This window comes from Schistocerca nitens, chromosome 2 (assembly GCF_023898315.1).
Source record: "Schistocerca nitens isolate TAMUIC-IGC-003100 chromosome 2, iqSchNite1.1, whole genome shotgun sequence".
NCBI classification, from domain to species: domain Eukaryota; kingdom Metazoa; phylum Arthropoda; class Insecta; order Orthoptera; family Acrididae; genus Schistocerca; species Schistocerca nitens.
Window position 1 is genome coordinate 747,132,182 of NC_064615.1, and position 13,709 is coordinate 747,145,890.

A 13,709-nucleotide genomic window follows, 5' to 3' on the forward strand; every position below is an offset into this window, starting at 1 on the left:
GCTGGACTACTTTTCCTGTTTCTGTTCGAAAGAAATCGGTTATGTAGCAGTAGAAGGCTTCGCCCCCTCTTATCCTTTCAGTCTACAGTCATCCATAGCAACAAAACATTGCTGTTTACATGCATTTATGATAGACACAGAGGCATAATTCGCATTTCAGTGACCGATCAGAGGAAGAAATTGCCGGCCGGAGTGGCCGAGCGGTTCTAGGCGCTACAGTCTCGAACTGCGCAATCGCTACGGTCGCAGGTTCGAATCCTGCCTCTGGCATGGCTTAGGTTAGTTAGGTTTAAGTAGTTCTAAGTTCTACGGGACTGATGACCTCAGAAGTTAAGTCCCATAGTGCTCAGAGCCATTTGAACCATTTTTTGAGAAAGAAATTACTACACAGGCTCCAATGGGACCCTGCCGATTGCAGCAAATCGAGGTTCCCCAGCAAACATTAACTCATACTGGACTGAATTTGAATTAATATTATTTTACAAACTGGGCCTTTAACATCTTGAAGAGACGTGTCTTTTATGACCTTCATAGCCAACATCATAGCTGACACATAGCCTATCATTGTAGCAGATGGTAACAAGTTTGATGAAACAATCTGTTTCGTTTTTCACTTTCAGATTTAATTTTTATAGTTTTACAGCTGCTGAAAAATAAGACATCTCTTGTACCAAAATACCAAGAGCAATTTCATCCCCATTATTAAGAAAAGTAAAGAAGACGTTGTTTAAAGTGAATTATAAACTTCAGTTTTTACCCCTATCTCTTTGGAGATGTATTGTCTTATTTTTTCTGTATTGCATAAACAAGTGATCTTTCTTTGATCATGATATCAGAAATTTTCATTGCCCATCTCTTTTATCCTTATACACGTAATAGTTTGGCGACCGACTTTTTGTCCCTTAGCAAGTTAGAAAAAGTTACCTCGATGTACTTAATTCTGCTGGGGGAGGAGGGGGAGGGGGGGTGGAGCTCTCAGGGTCATAAAGGCAACTGAGGAACAACTGTGGGTGTGAGGTGTTGGCTCCGGCTCCGAAAGCCGACATTAACGGCCGTGAGACAGTACGATGATGCTCTAAGCAGTAGATAAAGCATAGTTGTTAGGTGGGAAGTCCTGTTGCTCGGTAGCGCTACAAAGTTCATATCTTACAGAGTTAGGCTAATGAGCAAATAATATCTGCTCATTCACACATCGCCAGATAGACTGTCCAGTCATAGTAATGTGACCAACTATCAGAAGTCTCAATAACCGCCTTTTCCAGCGCGAATCGCTGAGAGACGTGCATGAAGAGAGTCGGCGAGGCTCTGGAAGGTTCGGACAGGGATGTGGCGCCATGCCGACTCCAATGCCGTGGCCGGCTGGGCTAGGTTCCGCGCTTGAGAGTCCATGGCGCGAACGGCCCTGTCGAGTTGGTCCCACAGATTCTCGACTGGGTTTTAATACGGGAAGTCTGGTAGCAAGGGCAGTGCGGTAAAATCCTGGTGCACTCCGATCAACGCACGTGCACTGCGAGCTGTGTGCCACGTAGCATTGTCCTGCTGATAGATGCCGTAGCACCAAGGAGAAGCAAATTGCATATAGGGATCGACATGGGCCAAAGGATAGATACATATTTGTATTGATCCCTTACGCCTTCCAGAATCACGAGATCACCCAGAGAACGCCATGAAACCATTCCCCATACCATAAGCTCCCTTGACTGTTGCAGGGTGTTTGCTTTCAGACGTTTCACGCCGTATACGCTAACGGTCATCAGCCCGATAGAACATAAAACGTGATTCATCCGAAAAAGCGACTTGTCGCCATTCAGTGGACGTCCAGTTGAGGTACTGGCGTGAAAATTCCAGTCTTAGTCGCCAATGGACAGCAGTCAGCTTGGGTAGATAGACTAGGCGCCTGCATCAGAGGCCCATATGCAGCCATGTTCGCTGAATGGTCGTCGGAGAGAGACTGTTGCTAGCCCCTTAGTTCATCTGGGTAACCATTTGCTCAACCGTTACAAGTTGATTTGCTCGTACACATCTCCGCAACAGTCGTTTACCCCTGTCATTTATGGTCCGTGGTGCATCGCAGCTACTTCGGGGCCAGTTTTGGATACCGCCACTTTGCTGTGCACGGAATAATTAACCACAGCGGCACGCGAACAGTTTACAAACTTACCCGTTTCATAAATGCTTCCGGCCTTTACTCGAAAGCCAATGGTCAAGTCCTTCTGGATGACAGATACATCGCACCGTTTCTGGATTGCGACAGTGCCTTCACTGTTTTCCGCGTCCCCCCGACACGCTTTATATAGCAACCACTGCTGGTGCTGCCACCTGACGTCTGTGAGTGGTTAATGCACTTTGACATCATACACAGGCGGTGGGCACATTAATGTGACTGGACCGGGTAAAACTCTAAGAACAAACTCTCCTTTAAATATAAATTAACTACAGAAATTTCAAGATTGCCTTGAGACTGCGGCCGTTAGTTTATTTAAGGTGGCATCTGTATGCAGTTTTGATAGGTGAGTAGCTTTTCTAAGAACATTCAGATGTCAAAAGTCTACAGTTTCACGGTAAAGTTTGGCAAGTTTTCTTAAAATACACGAGTAACAAATGAAAAATTTGGTAAACTATCTAACAAAAGGACTTGTCCACATGAACTAACTCCTGATTTCTAAACCATTTCAGGCGAAAGTCACTAATGTCTTGGTATTATTATTCTAGTTCCAAAAACCTCAATCAGTGAACTGAATTTGGTTCATTTGGGCAATTAAAACTTTGTAATCGGCAGTAAAATCCGTTATCGTGTAATTTGTGGCGTAATGCGTTGCTCATCACATTTAACGCTTTCTCTCGAGTCTCAATATTCTCACGCACTTGTGTTAATTCAAATAACTGAATGAATCTAGCATAATAGGGCGCTAAACACGGAGCAGTTAAATTTACTACAGCTAGACACAATATCACTTCAGACTCCAGAGAAATTAAAAAAAAAAAGTATTACACCTGATGTAATCGTTAAAAAAAAGTCAGTAGTAACACGACTTGCGCAACACACTTTCAGTTCAGTAGTTCACCATGGAGCATATCTTGGTACATTTTTTTCCATAAGGCGTATGCATACTGAACAACATGAATTCTTGATTAAATTACTTACTGACCACTCTTGAATGAACAAAAACTGTGATGTCGTGATCTGACTATGAAAAGTCTTCAGGTGCTCTCCGATCAAGCGGGTGCCATGAATTGGAGACTTACCTCCAGTTATCACGTTTATCGTGACAGTAATTTGGTTTAAGAGTACTTTTATCTGACTCAAGATAGAGTATTATGTAACCAGTACGTAATTTCATTAGGTCCACACGGTGTAAGGTGCAACACAGACAACGTGAAGATCCGGCACGTCAACTGATCTCTCGAATTTGATGCTCAGTGCCGTTATTATAACAACAGAAAAGAAGTGCCTAGGCAGTTCAGTGATTAACAATCGCTGCCTAGTGGGAGAAAATAAATTTCATTACCAGCACTAAAGATAGTAAAAATGCAAAGCAGTAAGGCTAGAACGTGTATCGAAGTGCACTGCCGGGGTCTTCTTAACTCAGGCCTATCGGTAATTATAATAGGCCAATTAGCAACTTACAAACCTCGAGTTGCAGACTTTGAAGGACCTATTAGCTTTCCGTAAGTGACTGCGTGAATAACACAATCGATATAATTCGAAAAAAAATGGCTCTGAGCACTATGGGACTTAACATCTATGGTCATGAGTCCCCTAGAACTTAGAACTACTTAAACCTAACTAACCTAAGGACCTCACACAACACCCAGCCATCACGAGGCACAGAAAATCCCTGACCCCGCCGGGAATCGAACCCGGGAACCCGGGCGATATAACTCGGCCCGAGTAATAGTAACTACCCAGTCATGACGCTGTTACCTACTTGTTCACGTTGTAAACAATCTAGCGTGTCACTATGACCACTACATGAAGGTAAGGAGGAAGCAACGTTGTAATCTAACGTCCCTTCGATATCGAGGACATTCTGAATACTGAAATTTCACATTTTGTGATTTAATACAGCGCAGCAGGCAGACTTATGTAAGCTGTCTCTGTAGGATATTGACATTAATCGGAATATTTTGTATATATTACCAGCAAACTCAGCCACTAATTACGTAAATTTACTTTCATTTTAGTTAAACTATTTTAAAATATAATGTCTCTCAAATCAGGAAGTGTAACCTTTGTTTAAACTAACATACTGTAGGTTAACATACAGTTCATTTTCCACACCGCTGTCAGATAGTCTCCAGTGGTTTGGCCGTTCATAGAACGCGCAACATGTAACTCCAGGTAGCTGCAAGACTAAAAATTAAATTCTTGTATGACTGTGTCTGTGTCTGTGTCTGTGTCTGAGTACTCTGCGTGAGGACTCATCTTGGTGGGGATGCGGTCCCTCGTGGTCGTTATTTTTGGAATTATTTTGACACACTTGTTGATATAATTTCTCTCTGTCTTCTATCGTCGTGTTTTTCCTTTCTCTGTTTATGAAGTCTGGGAAGTTCTTCTTCCATTGTCAACTATTTTCAATAGGACGTGTACTGAATTATGGTTCTATTGACGTGTCACATATTTAGGTGACATTCTCAAAAAATTCAGATACATACTCTGGGTCTTTGCTTTTATGTATCTCTCAGGGACGAAGTAGCTATCTCATGATATGGACGATCTTAGACTTCAACAGACGAAACACTTCATTCATTATGTAGTACAGACTATCTGGATGGAGAACTGTAACTAGCGGATAACCGATTATAGTCGTACCCTTCATTTTCAAAACACATCCACGTTCTCACCTTGCGTATAGCACATTAGTCATCGCATTGGTTTTTTTTTTTTTTTTTTTGTCTGTACACTAATAATTCCGTGTGGTTCAACAGCCTGATGCAAGTCTTTCAGTAAGACAGCACTTCGGTGACTTACGACTCCCTAATCAATCCCAGTACAGGGGGAAGGGGACGTACCGTTTAGGACGGAATCCAAACCACGTAGCACTTCTGACGATTCGTCACATCACTGAAAAGTGAAGGCTAGGTTAAAGGCAGACTGAAATATTCCATGGTACGATAGGGTTTCTAGGCAGGCACGTTACCATTCTAACACCAGGCCCGAAATCGTTGTCTACACAACCCCGTGGCGCATAGTGTCTACTACAGTAAACAGCTGTTAAAGGTCGCTTCTCTGGCGTTTTCAGTGGCTCTGAGCACTACGGGAATTAACATCTGAGGTCATCAGTCCCCTAGAACTTAGAACTACTTAAACCTAACTAACCTAAGGACATCACACACATCCATGCCCGAGGCAGGATTCGAACCTGCGACCGTAGCGAACGCGTGGTTCCAGACTGAAGCGCCTAGAACCGCTCGGCCACTCCGGCCGGCGGCGTTTTCAGTCAGTCCTGACTGACTAACAACTGATTTCGAGATTACATTCGTTTCAAATTACATTCCATTTTTGAAGAAGCCCTGCTTGTATTAACACCCTATATGTACTAAAATGAAATAAGTAGCTTTCTTGTCAAAGCAGAAAAAGGTTATAAGTAGTTTATTTTATACATGTGTAGTGTTTTTCAGTCAACCAAGAAATTTTATCTGATACAAAATGACAACAACTTTTATATGCAAAATTAGTCTCGAAATACGCGAGATTGTAGTCGACCTATTGCTTACGAAAGGCGCTTGTGATACACGTTTGGGAAACTCCATATTCGCATATTTACTTCGTGTGATTAGTTTGCAGTAGATGCACACGTATCATTTCGACCGAAACTTTCTTCAAACTAAAAGAATATTACTTATGTTCCATATCGGATTATCAAGGTGCAATAGACTGCACAGATGCAAATATAGACTACTGTCTTCATAAGTATATTCATGTAAATACCATTTGAGACCATTTACATTAATTTCAAATCTGGTTCTGTTTAGTGTATGTGAAACTACCGTACCCGGATTAAATGGCTAATAACTAGATGAAATGGTTAGTATGTAAAACTACCGTATCCGGATTAAATGGCTAATAACTAGATGAACTGGTTAATAACCCACAATAGAAAAGGCACATTACTTTTTCTCAAGTAATAGTATTTCAACCGGTCTTCGCACCGACGATTGCCTGGATTCTTTTCAAAGCGTGTCACAAGCGATTCATATCGTGAATGTACGCCGAGTTGACTATTTAACAGGCGAAGTTTAGCTCACAAGTTACTTTATTATACGAGTATCATAAACATTAAAATTCAGCTGCTTTCATAAGACAAATTTTTAGCTATACAGTACGCGCTCTACATCTAATTCTATAGATATCTACCGCATTAAAGTAACGCGCCAATTTGATCACAGCAAAAATTACAAATACGATATTAAAAACAAAGCTTGTCTTCTCAACGAAATTCTTTGCCCTAACACGAAATTATGCATTATGTTAGCTCAAAGCTAGTGAGTCAGAGATATCAAAGTAAAGATATCAAAGTAAAGAATGGGATGATTTTTCTGTGATACTACTTCGATCTGTCAACCAATGCAATTAAGTTCAATCTTATTACATGCACCATACTTATAATCACTGCAGTCGACATATTTGATTCAAGAATAATACAAAACGTTAGTTTTACACAATATTTCGTTTCACGTCTTACGCAAAAATTTACATGGAATTTCTTCCAATCCATCTGGAGCATGAATCAGCAAACCAGTGTTTAGTAGTATTAGTTGAAAAGAGTCTTGGTTGCAATTTTAGTTTTTTTATTTATCAACTACGCGTTTCACCTTATTTAGGCATCTTCAGGCTGATCTTAATTTGGTATTACTTAGGAGGACCCTTTAGACAGTGTAGCTAAAGGGGATCGTCGAGTACATCAGGCCAACATTGCCTTTGTTATCCTCAGTAAATACTTTCTAGATGGACGTGAGTGACTCAAGACCTGCATAGCGCGTACACGTTCACAGGAGCAAGCTATAGAGTAAGATGTGGCTTTAGTAGTTGGCCTGATGTACTCGATGATGCCCTTTAGCTACATTGTCTAAAGGATCGTCCTAAGAAATACCAATTTAAGATCAGCCTGAAGATGCCTAAATAAGGTGAAACGCATAGTTGATAAATAAAAAAACTAAAATTGCAACCAACACTGTTTTCAACTAATACCAATAAATTTACATGGAAATATAATTACAACAATTTAAAAGCAAGCTGCCATACTACATTTTGGTCAGAAAAATTACTTGACATGTTTCAGTCCTATTTATTCACCCAGTGAAACTCTTCAGCCTTCGCCTCAATTTACCGTGTTTCACCGCAAAATCTCATTGCTGTATGATAGCCACGAAACGCACAGCACTTGCGCTAATTGCCATTAGATTATATCTCCAGTAATATTCCTGTTAATGTTCCTTTTTTCGCAGAACATGAGTAAAATGAAGCTAAAGAAGAAAGAAAAATTAGAATACGGACGGTTAGTACCATATCGGACTTTTTATCTCGAACACGCCAAAACAATTTCTAGATTTCATCTAGTAACAATATCATCTTTTACGAGAAATATACACAGAAATGTGAGAATGTTAATGACCGAAAGAATTTTCTTTCTTTATTTTGTTTCTAGAGGGACGTTTAGGGACGCGGAAATATAGATTGAATTTGTCCATGATGGTTTGTATTGATTTTGAGTGTTGTCAATCCTTATCCAACCAGGAGAAGAAAACGTGAGTCTGAAGCTGTTAGGATACGCTTGAGTTTCTACAACATACTCTCCGTACCAACAGACTATTAGGTGAGAGATTTATTCGGTTAATTTAATAACAGACGCCGTACATCACGTATTTGTATGCCACTCCGTTAAATGTGAAGTCCCCTCTAAACAGCCGAGCAATTTTCAAGCACGATGTACCTTGGAAAAGTGTGTACAGCTAGGGTAAGGTAATTTAGATATCAGCAAATAGATTAATGTGCACTAACCAGTGCAGAAACTGTATAGATTTTAAAAGTGAAGGTCACTAGTGTGCAAATTGATTGACTGAAGCGCGCACACTACGGAATTTTCACTTAAAGTTAGAGCCATACCGCCACGTGAATGCAGTTATTTCTCAAGTTTACACATTACATGACGATAGAACAACGTACTAATAAGCGTTTGACGCCTGTCGATCAAATTATGGTTTTTATTCGATACAGAATCCGTTTCGAGCCATTTTGCAACTAAGTTCTGCATTTCAGACTTTTCCGGAGGTTTTGCAAAAACACTTCCAGTCTGAAACTCTTGCGCGAACCATTCCACACACGTTTTCCCCGAACTCTGCCTCGCATAAGACTCGTCAATGACTACACGGTCTTTTATCGTGAGCATCATTTTGTGATGCATTCAAATAGTCACAAAACACCTCTGCTCCTCTCACTCGCTCAGACATACTGACACAGTGAATTACTCGTGGCAGAGCATGCGGGATATGCGCATGTGCAGACATGTGACACCAACTGATTGGTGCAGTGAAATCACAGTTTCCAAAATCTTCTGTGTTAGCATTTCTCCTGGGAATGAACAAGGCCTGTTCCGTGTATTATAAACATTTCCAGGCCAGTTTTATTTTATCCATTCTGTAGAATACCATCCCAGATATCGTAGCGCCTGTTTACTGAAGACACTTTTTGCGTCTCATGTGTTTATTTTACGTTTATACCTGTACTTCGTTGTTAGTCGCTTTGTTCTCTAGACGAAAGCAAAATAGTTTAGCTGTCTTTTGTAATATATCGATGGAATATGAATGCTTAGCCGACAAAGAAAACTATAGAAACCATGCTTGAACACCACTGTAGCAATTTTTATGAAAATCGTCCACTTATTCTCCTGAGAAAAAAGTTCTGTTTTCCTGACAAATACTGACTGTTCCTCCGTTGCTCCTTCCTAATACCTAGCTGACGACTGACGCAGCAAAAACAGCCACTGAACTGCTACTACTTCTTTCCCTATTTTGGTGTTTACCATTTTGCTAATGTACTCTCCACTATTTTTACCGGCTTCCGTTCTTGTTTAGTTTATTGTCAATTATAATTTTCTCAAGCGGCAGTTTAGTAGCGCTAGGCTCACACTCAGCCATATCTACAAATTTATTATTACTCGTTATCATTATCGCAGAATATCAGGAAAAGTTTTCATGGTTTGTGATCGCTATCATCCTTTTGAAAATGATCAAGTAGAATAGGGAAGTTTGTTGCTTCTTTGCACACAGAACAGTTGGACATTGTTTATCACTTAGTGAATTCTTCTGTTTTATATATTTCTGGGAACTAATAGACTTTGCAATAGTTACTGTTAAAATTATTACATGCAATCGGATTTGTATATGTTACGTACTCGCCGCTCGCTCTTTTCAAATCCACTTAAAAGAACATTTTTCCGGAAATCTTGTAAAAAGACTTAGCACTGTTGCCCTCGTGATTGTAGCGGTACTTAAACAAATGGTATTCTCAATTTTCTTATCCGTGTTGCTTGTACACTCTCCGTTTATCTACAAAGAGACACACAGTTTCTCCGCGCAGTACACGACTCTCAGGACTCTCAGGATTGTTCCTGCAACGCCCTCAACCTTCGACACAGTGTGTCATTTATGTTGTACTAGCGATCCGCTCCGGCTTCACACGGGCAGCACTAAGTACCTATCGCCAGACCACTTGTCTGGCATAGAGGTAGTAAATTATATATACAAACATTTCTTTCGAATCAGTCTGTCTATTTTTATAATAGTTCCTGATTTTATCCTTGACATACACCCAGAAGAACGTGGATTGGTGCGTAGGGGGAGGGGGTGGGAGGGGGCAGGGAAGTACCTTTAATTCATCATAGTTCACGAAATGTATTCACAATTGCGAATGTGAACCATCATTGTCCGTACATTGGAATGACGACAACGAAAATTTATGCTTGATCGTGCTCGAACATAGATCTCCTGTTTTACGCGAGCGGTCACCTTGCCCGCTTCGGCTATCCGTGCACGAATCACAGCCAGACCCAAAGTTCCATATGTCGTCGTCCATGTGTCACAACCTTCACCCTTACGTTACGTATTTTCCATCCAGGGAGGACGTATTTATTGAGAGTCGAGGGTCTGGCATTGGCGAGTAAATACGAAATAGTAGTGCCTGTGTTATTAAGAACTACAATGCAATATTTCTTCGAACACCCACGCGTGTCGGAAGGAACACGCACTGTAGCGACTGTAGCTGTCAGGAAATCCACGAAATGTATTCACAGTTGTGAATACGAACAACTATCGGCTGTATATTGGACTAACATCAATGAAAATTGCATCGTGCTTTTTAATAACACAGGTACTGCTATTCCGTATTCATCATAGTTCAGCTAATGTATACGAAATATTTATAAATTATACACACAAACCTTCCTCGTGAATCAGTCTATTAATGAAAACCATATTGAAACCTCCGCACAAGTTCCTGAGATTAGCCTTCACATGCGAACAGAAAAAGGCGGTGCGGGACATCAATTTATGACAGGCATACACGCCTCTATGGCTCCACGTTGACAATGTTTTTCCTTCTATTCGTGTGCCAGCCTGGAAGGTTTGGCTAATATCTCTTCCATCAGTAAATATTTGGATTCAAAAAATGGTTCAAATGGCTCTGAGCACTATGGGACTTAACATCTGAAGTCATCAGTCCCCTAGAACTTAGAACTACTTAAACCTAACTGACAGGACATCACACACACCCATGCCCGAGGCAGGATTCGAAACTGCGACGGTAGCGGTCGCGCGGTTCCAGACTAAAGCGCCTAGAATCGCTGGGCCACACCGGCCGGCTAAATATTCGGATTGATGATATGACCCACGACCCTTGTTTTGACCTATGAGGTCATTTAAACGGTCGACACAAAGCACTTATTGACAGCCATTATGTGCCAAATACGTGCCCGAACACGAATTACACTCGTGGCTGTTGTCAAGACATCGCATTCGTTGGCTTCGCGAAGCCATTTCACAACCAGGCACTTTTCAACTTACCTGGATCTTGGGGTACACTACGGATCAGTCTCTCCTGACAGCCTATAATGGGCTGCCAAATGAAAACGAGACAGATGCAAGGAAAGCATGTAAACTGTTTATTATTTCAAAAGTAATCACGATAGCTGTTCATACATTTATGCCACTGCGAGACAAGGCGGTCAATGCCATCACGGAAAAACTTTTGTGTTTGCCTACGGGACCATGCACCTATTCGTCCTAAGCAAATCGATGGGACCGTCCACTTGTTGTGTAGGTCGTGTCGAGTACGCAGCAAAAGTTTCCCTGGAAGACCTTACACACCCTCCTTACTCTCCCGGTCTCTCCCCATGCGTTTTCCGCATTTTTGGTGCCCTGAAGAGAAAACTTTGTTGCCTTCGATTTGTTTCGAAACAAGAAGTGCACGCTGGGGTGAGCTCATTTTTCCGTGAAGGCAATGACCGTCGTGTCTCACAGTGGGACAAATTTATCAGTTATGGCGATTACGTTAGAAATAATGAACAGTTTGCTTGTGTTTTTTTTTTTTTTTTTTTTTTTAGTTTTCCGTGCCTCAATTTGTAAAAACGATACCTTTATAGGATCACTTTGTTATCCGTTGTCGGTTCAACTGTTAAGAATTATTTTTCTCAGGTACGAGTAGTGTCAAGGTCAGATTTATGTCAGATATTAAGATCTATGGTTAGTTGGCGCTGTAAAAATTTTCATCCTCTAAGTTAATGCAATCAGAAGATGCGGCCATTCATTCCCATACTTTGATACCTGAAAATGAACTCACCAGAACCTTTAGGATACTTCTCGTTGATCGAGAATCAAGAAATTTGGAAAACGCGTTTACACAGGACAGGTAATGGGCAAAATCCTAAATTGGTAATTTGTAATTATATCACAAGGAAACATACACTACTGGCCATTAAAATTACTACACCACGAAGATGACGTGCTACAGACACGAAATTTAACCGACAGGAAGAAGATGCTGTGATATGCAAATGATTAGCTTTTCAGAGCATTCAGACAAGGTTGGCGCCGGTGGCGACACCTACAACGAGCTGACACGAGGAAAGTTTCCAACCGATTTCACATACACAAACAGCAGTTGATCGGTGTTGCCTGGTGAAACGTTGTTGTGATGCCTCGTGTAAGGAGGAGAAATGCGTACCATCACGTTTCCGACTTCGATAAAGGTCGGATTGTAGCCTATCCCGATTGAGGTTGATCGTATCGCGACATTGCTGCTCGCGTTGGTTGAGATCCAATGACTGTTGGCAGAATATGGAATCGGTGGTTTCAGGAGGGTAATACGGAACGCCGTACTGTATTCCAACGGCCTCGTATCATTAGCAGTTGAGATGACAGGCATCTTATCCGCATGGCTGTAACGGATCGTGCAGCCACGTCTCGATCCCTGAGTCAACAGATGTGGACGTTTGCAAGACAACAACCATCTGCACGAACAGTTCGACGACAGTTGCAGCAGCATGGACTTTCAGCTCAGAGACCATGGCTGCGGTTACCCTTGACGCTGCGTGACAGACAGGAGCGCCTGCGATGGTGTACTAAACGACGAACCTGGGTGCACGAATGGCGAAATGTCATTTTTTCGGATGAATCCAGGTTCTGTTTACAGCATCGTGATGATCGCATCCGCGTTTGGTAACATCGCGGTGAACGCACATTGGAAGCGTGTATTCGTCATCGCCATACTGGCGTATCACCCGGCGTGATGGTATGGGATGCCATTGGTTACACGTGTCGGTCACCTCTTGTTCGCATTGACGGTACTTTGAACAGTGGACGTTACATTTCAGATGTGTTACGACCCGTGGCTCTACCCTTCATTCGATCCCTGCGAAACCCTACATTTCAGCAGGCTAATGCACGACCGCATGTTGCAGGTCCTGTACGGGCCTTTCTGGATACAGAAAATGTTCGACTGCTGCCTACTGGCCAGCTCATTCTCCAGATCTCTCACGAATTGAAAACGTCTGGTCAATGGTGGCCGAGCAACTGGCTCGTCACAATACGCCAGTTACTACTCTTCATGAACTGTGATATCGTGTTGAAGCTGCATGGGCAGCTGTACCTGTACACACCCAAGCGTATCAAGGCCGTTAGTACGGCCAGAGTTGGTTCTTCTGGGTACTGATTTCTCAGGATCTATGCACCCAAATTGCGTGAAAATGTAATCACATGTCAGTTCTAGGATAATATATTTGCCAATGAATACCCGTGTATCATCTGAATTTCTTCTTGGTGTAGCACTTTTAATGGCCAGTAGTGTATTTCTTTTGTCATTTGTTATCCGACTTCAGATGTGAAACGAAAAATATCCTCGATTCCCGGAATGGGTAAACTGTCTATAGAGGTAATTAAGTTTGTACGGGAGCCTCAGTGCTCGAGACTCACACGCACCTGATGCTTTTTTTTTTTTTATTTGTCTCGTTTTCATTCCACTGCCTCTTTTACATTACAAACAGTTCTGTAAAAACAAATTAGGCATTTTCAGTGTCTCTATTTCTGTTGGTCCACGTATGACATACGCCAAGACATCATCACCTCACGGACCAAAACCGACGAGAGGTGTCGGTAGGCTCCACCCAAACTTTCGCCTTATTAGCAGCGGTGGTGGCCCTACAAAGACAGCGCGT

General features: G+C 41.8%; 1 protein-coding gene across 1 annotated transcript in view; it reads left to right on the forward strand.

Moving 5' to 3' along the window:
- Positions 1-13,709, forward strand: part of LOC126235303 (uncharacterized) — a 485,532-nt gene that overhangs the window by 319,201 nt on the left and 152,622 nt on the right. The gene's annotated exons all lie outside the window — the stretch shown is intronic.